We start from the raw sequence: 11,373 nt of genomic DNA on the forward strand, positions 1-11,373 counted from the left end.
ACGTTAAAAGATTAACATAGAAACTGTAAAAAATTTCAAAATCAACTCAATTTCAACTATTAATTTTTTTATTATACTGTAACTAGCATGTACTCATGCATACGCATAAATGCATTTAAATTAAACACAATTTTTATAATAAAAATACAAATAATTAGTCAAATTATTAAAAAAAAAAAATAGCATGTAACACATGCATATGCATGGATAAATTTAAAATTAAACACAATTTTTACCATGAAAATATAAATAACTAGTCGCTAACCCATGCGATGCATGGGATAATTTAACAAAATTTATATATTTTTACTTTGCTCAAATAAATACTTGTTTCAAAACGAATATGTTTCACCTTCTATTAATAATATGGCTCAAAGCATATTATGATTTTTTTTAATATCTTTTTAACCTAGAATAGTAAAAAGATGAGGAAACTCTTAACAAATTTAAGTTAACAAAGAACATTTGTATATGTAAATCTTTCCATTTAAGAACTTCACGGCCTTGCGAGAAACCACATACAACATTTTTTAGATTCTGTGAGGTGATGGGTTACATAGAATTGAGTATATTTTTTTCAACAAAAAGATTTTAGTAAAAAAGGCACAGGGCGCAGAATTTTGCCAACAAAATTGGAATGCTTTTGGTGTGGAATTTAAATTGAAAACAACTTATGCCATCAAAACCCTTAAATGTCTAGAACTTAAATCCCTTCAGCATTATAGAAAGAAAAATTAGGCACTCGCTTGGAGTAACCAGGTCATATTCAATAAATTTAAGTGTATGCAGCCAACTACACAACAATATATAGTAGAGACCAATTTGCACACAAAAAATAAACATAAAGTGAAAAGAAAAAATCAATCAGAAGAACAAAGTAATTAACCTACTTCTTATTAAAAAAATTAATAATAATAAAGTAATGCTGATGATGGCATGATAATGCCATAAAATAGATTCCAGTGACTATTATCCTAGCTAGAGCGTTTCATGAGATGAGACTGTGTAACCTTAAATTTAGGTTATGAAACATAAAAGCTGTGCATAAGGGATCAAATCAAAGGAAAGCACAAAAAAATAGAGGTAAATGCTTTATATATATAAGAGAAAGAGTCCTAACAAGAGTTTTTTTTTTTTTTTTTTTTGAATTAAATCAAATTAAAAAATATAAATAAAAAAATGCTAATGTGGAAAATAGTGGAGAGGTCAACCAAAATTCAGAGGTTTTGGTTATATATATATATATATATATATTAGTCAAATTATTATTTTTTCAAAAGTAAACGTAATTAATCACATATTAAAATTCTTACCTAAATTTAATACCACTTATGATCATTTTTTCTTTCTAATTTTTAATAAGTTTCAAAAGTAAACGTGATTAGTCACGTATTAAAATTCTTACCTAAATTTAATACTACTTATGATCATTTTCTTTTCTAATTTTTAATAAGTTTCAAAAGTAAACGTAATTAGTCACATATTAAAATTCTTACTTAAATTTAATACTACTTATGATCATTTTTTTTTTCTAATTTTTAACAAGATAGAACGTGTGGTGATCTTTGTTGTGTGGTGATTTTTATTGAGTATATGTGTTTGAGTTTTTATTTTATAAATTTTATAGTTCATTACTATCAAATTCTTAGCATTTTGTACTCATTAACTCATTTGACATAAAAATTAAAAAACTTAAGTGAACACATGGCACAAAATTAACCCACAATTGAATTCTAATTTAGAATTTAATTAAATTTGCTCTAAGTTTTGACTTTAATTATATATATATAGATATAGATATAGACTAGATTTTTCGTCTTTAAATTTAAGTTTTGACTTTAATTAAATTAACTCACTTAAAAAAAAAAATAGATAGGACATGTAGCGCAAAATTAGACAACAATTGGAATCCAATTTAAAATGTAATTGTTTTTTCTCTCAACTTTGACATTAATTATATACTAGTGTATAGCATCGTGCATATGCACGAATACAATTAAAAATTATCACAATTATATGGTTCAAATTATATATATATATATATATATATTAGAAGAAGTTCAAATTATATATTGTATCAATTTACACTTTTTTTAAACCTTACATGTCTAAAATATATAATGGTTTCTCATTACATATATATATATATATATATATATATATATACATATATATATATATATATATATATATAAAATTTAGAATTTGATTAGTTTTAGACTTTTCGTTTTTTGCACCAATAATTCACTTGCCACAAAAATTAAAAACTTAGATAAACACGTGTCAGAAAATTAGACTCCTATTGAAATCCAATTTAAAATCTAATTAGATTTGGACTATTTTTTATATTTGTAGGGGTGTTGGGCCTAGGAGTTCACTATCTATTTATATATTGGGCCTATGGCCCAAACCGAGGACGAGAGATTATCCAAGGGAGATAAGTCTTTGATAGAAGAGACCGTGTTAGTAAACAAAAAGGTTAGTTTTGATCACAATGGCTCAAGAAGGTGAGCCAAGGATAAATACCTCATTGGCTAGCCAAAGCCGAGGTCAAAAGAGGTGGTCTGTCGTCTATAGTAGCATTCTAGGAAGTTCCATTGGTACGGATAAGCATTACAGAGATATCAAACAGGAAAAAGTCCAAAATATCTTAGGGAAAGCTACTGCAACCGCATTAAATGCACTGCAACTAACTCTCTGCCCGCATTAATGTGGAGGTGATACCTGAACAGTGGCTATCAGTCTTACAGCCACTACACAGGAATTATGGAAGGTGCTGATGGGACAAGTATCAACACCAGCCACTTGGCATGCACGTGGCAGACAAGGATGAGAGGAGAGGGGAATATAAAAGGAAGAGGAGGAAACAGGAAAGGGGGAATCGGAAAATCAAGAGAGAAACATTATAACAACTAAGAACCAAACTTGTAATTAAGATAAGGATTATAAATAAGAACGGTTCTCCTCTGACCTTGCCAAGAATGATTTTCTTCATCATAACCCTGTCTGTTTACATCTTCTTGTCATCTAAATCTACAATTGTGTTTGTCTGATTCATTAGAACCCAGTTTTTCCAACCCATCATCTACAAATTTATTGTTTTGGACTTGTTGGGCCTAAGTCCATTCGTCTATTGGGTTAGGGACCCAAATTCAGTCCTTACAACATTCAATAATTCACTTGGCATAAAATAAATGGAACACGTGACGCAAAATTGAGAATTCAATTAAAATCTAATTTGATTTTCTCTAAACTTTAGTTTTATGTATATATATATATATATATATAAATTGTAGGAACCAAGTACAAGACTTCTGGGCCTTCGGTTACTTGGGCTCACAATTTATTTGTAGTGGGCTTAAGGATTTCCTACAATGGGTCGTTCTCGGCAGAGAGACTCAAAACAACACTCAGTTTATACTCTCTCCTTGACTGTTTTCTCTCAATTTTTCTGAACCCCTTCTTCCCCCAGCTTTCTTCTATTTATAGCTAAGGTTAGTGGGAAGATTATGATTACAGCCACCGTTAGTGCTATTGGAGGTCCAATATTATCTGATTAAAGTGGATGTTTAGGTGAAAGGGCGGTGCAGCATTTATGATCTTGGAACTTGGCTCCATCTTGACCGACTATGTTCGGCAACTCAGTTCCCTGGGAATATCACAATTTCCCGGGAACAGTTCGTATATTTGACCGGGAACGTTTGTCCGATCACCTTTCGGAATTCAATACCCTACGCTTGTTCGTACATGAAGTAAGCTCCAAGAAGGGCGCAGGACGGCTGGACCTTTGCCCAAGGCTGGTATGGGACTCGGCCCAGGGCCTGTGTGGGATTGGGCCCAGGGCCTGTATGGGCCTAGGATCTCGGTGCCGTACAATAGCCCCCCCTTGATTCATACTCGGTCGCCGAGAAGAATCAATGAGCTGTTTGGGCCTTTTGACCTCGGGAACCTTCTCGTCTGGGACTTATGACTGTTACTTTTTACTAATATTCTCAAAAGACGCACCGTCTCGCGGCGCCAGGCGCAGTCGTCATTATTGCCTGACGGTTCGTGGACCGAAGCGGCGCGCGAATCGGTTACGTTTGGCAGTCGCTGGGTCGCTCGTAAATTGTGCCCATTTATTGCTTGATTAAACGTTTCTTCTCCCCCCCACTTCTTTTTGGCTTTATAAATAGTCCCTCTCTGAACACCATTCCATTTTTCCTTCGCCTCTGATCTTTAGTGCTTACTCTCTGCCGACCACATTTCTGTGCGCTTGCTTGCTCAGTGTTCTTTTCCTCCTTAGAACCCAAAGTAAGTCTTTCTTCCCCTTCCTGTTCCTTCAGCTTTGTTTCTTTGAGTTCACTTTTGTAGTTTTAGGCTTTATAGATGGGTTACTCTTACCTTCTAGAATCCCCGGCTGCTTTGGCCACCTTTAGGAGTAAATTTAATATTCCCGATGACGTGGACGTGGCTTACTGCCATGAGAGTGATATGGAACTCCACCGAGGGCAGGGTACAACCTTCTTTCCTTTGATGTCCATTTTAGAAGGTGGGGTCAGGTTCCCCGTAGATCCCTTCTTGATAAGCACACTCACTTACTATGGGCTGTGCCCTGACCAGCTTCCCCCCAATTTTTACCGGGTAGTTAGTTGTGTCAGTAAGTTGAATCACACCTTTAACTTACAGTTAGACCACCATGATATTAACCAAATGTACAGCCTCTGTGGGAGCAAATTCACCAATTATTACCTAAAGACAAGGGATGCTCGGGTACGGCTTATATCGTGCCTACCCGATTCGAACAGGAACTCCGCCGGGGATTTCGTCAGGGTGCGCGGCAATTGGTTTGCCGGGGAGATCCCTTGCCCCCTTACACGGCGTGAAGTGGGTTCGTACCATCCCCTTCATAGAATTGCTTTCCTCCGCCTCTTCTTTTCTTCTTATTGGAGTAAAAATTTTTTATTGTTAAAGGCTAATGCGTCACCTGTTCTTTTGCAGACGGCAAAGTGTTTGTTCAGGACCTCAGAGCCGTCCACGCCAAGGATTTAAACTTCGTCCTCCGTTCCGAGATATACGTGCATTGGGACGGACAACTCCGGGCCTCACACTTGATCCTCGGAGTGGAGCCGGTTTATTCTACTTGGCAGCCTTTCAAGTAGGCACTGATAGTTGACAGCCCCCTGCTATCATACATAGACGTTCGGTACGTAAATTTTTTGCCGCCGAAGCTTACAACCGGGGAAGCGAGGGAATTTGGTCGGCGGTTCACTGCCTCGGACGAACTAGCTCCCCTGCGAGACGAGTCCGCGGAACGGGTATCTCAGCACCTTAGAGAGAGAGCCCACGAAGCCATACAGTAAGGGGATCAAGCCCAAGAGCAGCCCCATCCCGAGAATCCACCCGCCAAGCCTCAACAGCAAGTGATAGAAGCGGCTGCCTTGCTAGCTGAAGCGATCCAACCCGGTGCAAGAATGGTGGCAAGGAGAGTCATGACCCTCGACCGGTTCGTGCCTGGTGCCCGGCAGCCCAACCAGCCCCCGCCTACTCAGGGTCGGGGTCAAGCGTCTCAGCCTCCTCCCCCTTCGCAGTCCGGACGGGCCCGTAAGAAGCAGAAAGTAACCGAGCAACCTTCCACGGGCCCGGGGGATGCCGCAGTCCAGACTCCTTCCCGACCAATAGGTGGAATCGTTATCCGCGAGCCGCCAACCGAAGCTGGTACGGGGGGCGCGTCCTCCTCCCAAGTGGCTCCAGCGTGGGAGCCAAAGTTCCTTCTGGACGGCAAGCCATTGCCCTCAACCGCCTCTGTTCGGATGTGGGATAAGGGTGAGGGCGGCCGTATTGCCCAAACTTTGGCTGAAGCTCTCCAACTTCCCGAGGACGTGCACGCTTTCGAGGATGGGTCCGAGGAGTCTGTGGGGCGCCGGTTAGAGTGGCACGCCATTGCGGTAATTCTTTTGCCTATCTACTCCTTCATATAGATTTCCTTTTGTTTCTTTTCTGACCTCCGTGCTTGCTAGGCCGCTCAACTGGCTCACATTGTGGCTGCCAGGGCACGGGAGCTTGATGAGGAAAACGAGCGCGAGAAGGGGGCGCAGGAGTCAGCAGTGAAAACGGCTAAGGAAAAGCTGAAAATTGCTGAGTCTGCTGAGAAGAAGGCTGCTGCTGCGGAGAAGTACCGGGCATTGGCCGAAAAAAGGTATGCGGAGCTCCTGACCAAGCAAAATGAGACGGAAGTCAAATTAGCCGAAGCCATCAGCCTTAACACTTCCAATGCCGATGAGATAGCCGATCTCAGGGCAGGCTTGGCGGCCGCGGAACAAAAGTGGTATGACGTAGGTTTTGCCGATGCCGAGAATTCCGCAGAGCCGGTGGTGGCTCGGGCTCGGAATATGGGTTTCGAGGCTGGGTGGTTTGCCGCTCTTCAGGCATTGGGAGTTCCTGAAGATTTGCCGCTGAGAGACCCCGGCCAAATTCCATTTCCGAACCCTGTACCTGCCGTCCAGGACGCCCCGGCTGCTTTTGACGAGGAGGAGACGGCCAGTATGAGGGAGCTGGTTGAGCAAATCGATTCTCATGCCAAGCCCAAGGAAATGGAGGCCACGAGCATCCCGACTGTGCAGGAGCTTCTCGGTGAGGGCCTGCCTTTTCCCCTGACCGTCCAGCAGGAAGTGACACCGCCAAATATTCCTTTAGTTCTTGAAAAGCTTCTTTGCAGCTCTCGTCCCATCGAAATCCCTTCCACTTTTTCAGAATCTGATAAAACGGCCGGCAGCGATCGGCAAATTTGGAGATAAATCGGTTCAGGGCGGCTAACATTCCAGTGAGCACTTGTACCTCTTTGGGATTGCTTGGTGGTTTGAGGCGGTTCACGGCTTCTATTTGATCGGGGTTAGCTTCTATTCCCCAAGTAAAGATCAGATATCCCAGGAACTTACCAGCCCCCACTCTGAAAGTGCACTTCTCGGCATTCAGGCGCAATTTGTGCCGACGTAGTATCTCGAACACTCCCCGGAGATCTTCGGTATGCTGTGACTCAATTCTGCTTTTTACCACCATATCGTCGATATAAACTTCAACCGTGCATCCAATTTTTTCTCGGAACATTCTCGTCATCATTCGCTGATACGTAGCCCCGGCGTTCTTCAATCCAAACGGCATGACCTCGTAGTGATAGTTCGCATTCGGGGAGATAAATGCTGTCTTTTCTCGGTCTTCGGGCGCCAAGGCAATCTGGTGGTAGCCTTGGAAGGCATCTAGGAAGCTCATCCTCGGGTGCCCGTATGTTGCATCTACTAGCTGGTCAATCTTGGGCATCGGGAATGGGTCCTTGGGACATGCCTTGTTCAAGTCTGTGAAATCCACACAAACTCTCCATTTCCCGTTCTTCTTCTTCACCACGACAGTGTTTGCCAACCACTTCGGGAAGAATATCTCCTTTATGGCTCCTGCCTCCTTCAGCCACTGTACCTCCAGGTTTACTGCATCGACGTGTTCTTTTGACGCTCTTCTCGGTCTCTGCTTCTTCGGGGGGAATAATGGATCCACATTGAGTTTGTGGACAATGAATTCGGGATCTACGCCGGGCACTTCATAAGGGCTCCATGCGAAAACATCTATGTTCTGCAACAGGAACAACAACATCTCTACCCTTTCCCGGTCATTCATGCTTGTACCTATCTGGAAATATCTGTCAGTATCTGGGAGAATTCTTACCTTCAGCACCTCCTCAGCAACGTCCGCCCCAGTTTCCCCCGGGGGTTTCTGTAATTGCTATGCAGTCTCTTTCTCGGCGTGCTCAGCCTGACCGAGCTGCTCTTTTTCCCACCTGACCGCGGCTACAAGGCATTGCTTCGCCACCTGTTGGTTCCCCCTTACCTCTGCAACTCCATACTCGGTAGGAAATTTTACTTTCACGTGAAGGGTGGACGGAACAGCCCCCATGGCGTGAATCCACGGCCTTCCCAGGATTGCGGTGTAAGGTGCGAATGATCGGACTACTATGAATGTAACTACAACTCCCTTGCCTTCCATGTCCACTGGGAGAGAGATTTTCCCCTCGGGAATCACAACTCTCCCGTCAAACGAGACCAATGGCGTGTCATACTTCGCCAAATCCTGGGTCTTTAACCCGAGCCCTTCGAAGAGGTCTGGGTACATGACGTCAGCCCCGCTACCTTGATCAATCATCACCCTCTTCACCAAGAATCCACCTATCCGGGCTGTCACCACCAAAGCATCGTCGTAAGGTTGGATCGTCCCTTCCAAATCATCTTCTCCGAACGAGATGGCCAACCGTCCAACTTTCTTTTTCTTCTTCGATGATTCTCCCTCCGCGCAAGCCACTGTCATTACCCTTTTCGCCGTTGCTGCTCTTCTTGGTGCGGCATGGATGACGTCGATTACCCCCAGGGGTGGTGGAAGGGGGTTCCTTTTCTGTTGGGCCCCCTGCCCGGGTTCTCGGTCAATGGAATCTGCTACAAACTCTCTCAGGTGCCCCGCCTTCACTAGCTGTCCGAGATGGTCTTTTAATACCCTACACTACTCGGTGGTGTGCCTCTTGTCTCTGTGATAGGTGCAGTATAGGTTTTGGTTCCTCCGAGATGGGTCGCCCCCCATTTTGTTCGGCCATCTGAAAAATGGCTCGTTCCTTATCCGTTCCAGGATTTTGTGCACAGGCTCTTTGAACACCATATTAACCCCTTCGATTTGCACCTCCGGTTCCTGCATTCTGAAGTCTCTTTTCGGCTTTGGCGGCAAAATGCTTTGCCGAGATCTCCCCGCAAAAGGAGCTTTCCCCCTGCTTTGCAGCCAGTCATCCTCCAGGCGTTTGTACTCCTCTATGCGTTTCATCAGTTGCCTCATGTCCTCCGGGGGTCTTCTCTTCAGCGACTCCCGCAATTCAGAATCTTCGGGGAGCCCCATCCTGAAGGTGCTTGCCGCAATTTTCTCGTTTTCTCCACCAATTTCATTGTAGAGTTCCCAGTATCGGCTGGCATAACTCCGAAGGGTTTCCCCGACCCTCATTTTCATGGAAAGCAATGCGTCGACCGGCTGTTGTACCCGGCTGCATGTTACGAACCTGCAGCCGAATTCCTGAATCAGCTCGGCGAAGCTGTGTATAGAACCTTTCCGCAACCCATTGAACCATCTCAGTGCGGTAGAGCCGAGACTGAAGGGGAATACTTTACACATCAATGCATCGTTGTGCGCATGCAAAGACATCATGTGGATGTAATGACTGACATGCTCCACGGGGTCTGTCCTCCCCTCATAGGAATTGAATGGTGGTCGCATGAATCTGCTCGGCATGGGTGCCCGTTCAATCTCATCGGAGAATGGAGACCGGGCTGCCATCCGCAGGGCTCTGCTCATGGCATCCATTGCGGCGTTGTGGTGCCGCCGCTCATCTGGTGACTCTGATCCTTGGTCATCATACCCATGCGATCGGGAACGGTCCCGTCTACTACGTGTCTCCCGGGAGTGTCGATGTGACTCTTGGGAGCGTGATCGGTCTCGGTATTTTTGCGTAACAGATCGGTTGGAACCCTCCTCGCCCCGGTTTCTCCTTGGTTGGGGGTTGCGGTTCCTTTCGTGGCGCCGATCCCTTGCTTCCAGCTCCAAGTCCATTACCAATCTGCGTAACCGCTCCAGCTCTCGGTCTCTATCATCATACTGCCGATGTGCTGAGACGCCTGAAATCGTCCGATGTGTCTGGGCCGATCCTTCTCCCAATCCGAACCTTTCCTCTCCTCTTGGATGCTCCCTATCCTCCAGCCGTTTCTGCCTTCTCTCCCTCCACGTCGATCCCCGAGAAGATCCTATGGAATTGCTCGGAACATGCCCTCCTGAACGCTCCTCAGACATTCCTTTCGTTTGAGTCTCAGTTGAACCACGGCTTCGTAGGAGAGCCCCACGGTGGGCGCCAATTGTAGGAACCAAGTACAAGACTTCTGGGCCTTAGGTTACTTGGGCTCACAATTTATTTGTAGTGGGCTTAAGGATTTCCTACAATGGGTCGTTCTCGGCAGAGAGACTCAAAACAACACTCAGTTTATACTCTCTCCTTGACTGTTTTCTCTCAATTTTTCTGAACCCCTTCTTCTCCCAGTTTTCTTCTATTTATAGCTAAGGTTAGTGGGAAGATTATGATTATAGCCACCGTTAGTGCTACTGGAGGTCCAATATTATTTGATTAAAGTGGATGTTTAGGTGAAAGGGCGGTGCAGCATTTATGATCTTGGAACTTGGCTCCATCTTGACCGACTATGTTCGGCAACTCAGTTCCCTAGGAATATCACAATTTCCCGGGAACAGTTCGTATATTTGACCGGGAACGTTTGTCCGATCACCTTTCGGAATTCAATACCCTACGCTTGTTCGTACATGAAGGAAGCTCCAAGAAGGGCGCAGGACGACTGGACCTTTGCCCAAGACTGGTATGGGACTCGGCCCAGGGCCTGTGTGGGATTGGGCCCAGGGCCTGTGTGGGACTGGGCCCAGGGCCTGTGTGGGACTGGGCCCAGGGCCTGTGTGGGACTGGGCCCAGGGCCTGTGCGGGCCTGGGCCCAGGGCCTGTGCAGGCCCTGGGCCTGGGATCTCGGTGCCGTACATAAATATATATATATATATATATATTTATTTATTTATTTATTTATATTTATATAGAGTTGGGTTCAAGTTACACCTAGTGTAATTCTAAGCAATATTACACTACCTAATAACTTGTTATTAAATTCATATTTTGAAAATCTAACCGTTGAATTACATGTTCTATATATTCTTAACATGCATACCAATTTTCATGTTAATCGAATATAATTTACCATTCGATCCATAAACTCATCTTTTATGCATTATTTTAAACAATAAATTGATGACATGGTTATTGATCTTTGATTATCTTTAAATTTTGTAAGTATGGAGAATATGCAAAGATAATGTAATCTAACGGTGAATTTATCAAAATTCACATCTGATTAAAAGATATTGGGTGGTATAATATTGCTTAGAGTTACATCAGGTGTAACTTGAACTCAACCTATTTATATATAGATGGTAATATAGCTATACTCATTTTTTGAAGGGTTACATTGGATAGGCCCTCTAACACCATTAACATGGGGTTGTCTTGGTTAAGTATACGACATGTTTTTTGTTTGTTAACATAAACCTTACAAACAGGTAGGTCCAGGAGAATAGCGGCAAACAAATTGATACTTTGTAATCCAAAACTATATTATAAAACAACTTTTTTTTTTAGTTAAGAAAACTATTATAAAACAAATTAAAGGTTAGTTTATCCAGAGGGGAAAAAAATAATTAAAGATTACATATGGACTATACGTCTGTCAGTGGGTTTGTCTTTAGCGTCACAACAAATTATTAATTGGT

This window comes from Quercus robur, chromosome 8, assembly GCF_932294415.1.
Source record: "Quercus robur chromosome 8, dhQueRobu3.1, whole genome shotgun sequence".
NCBI classification, from domain to species: domain Eukaryota; kingdom Viridiplantae; phylum Streptophyta; class Magnoliopsida; order Fagales; family Fagaceae; genus Quercus; species Quercus robur.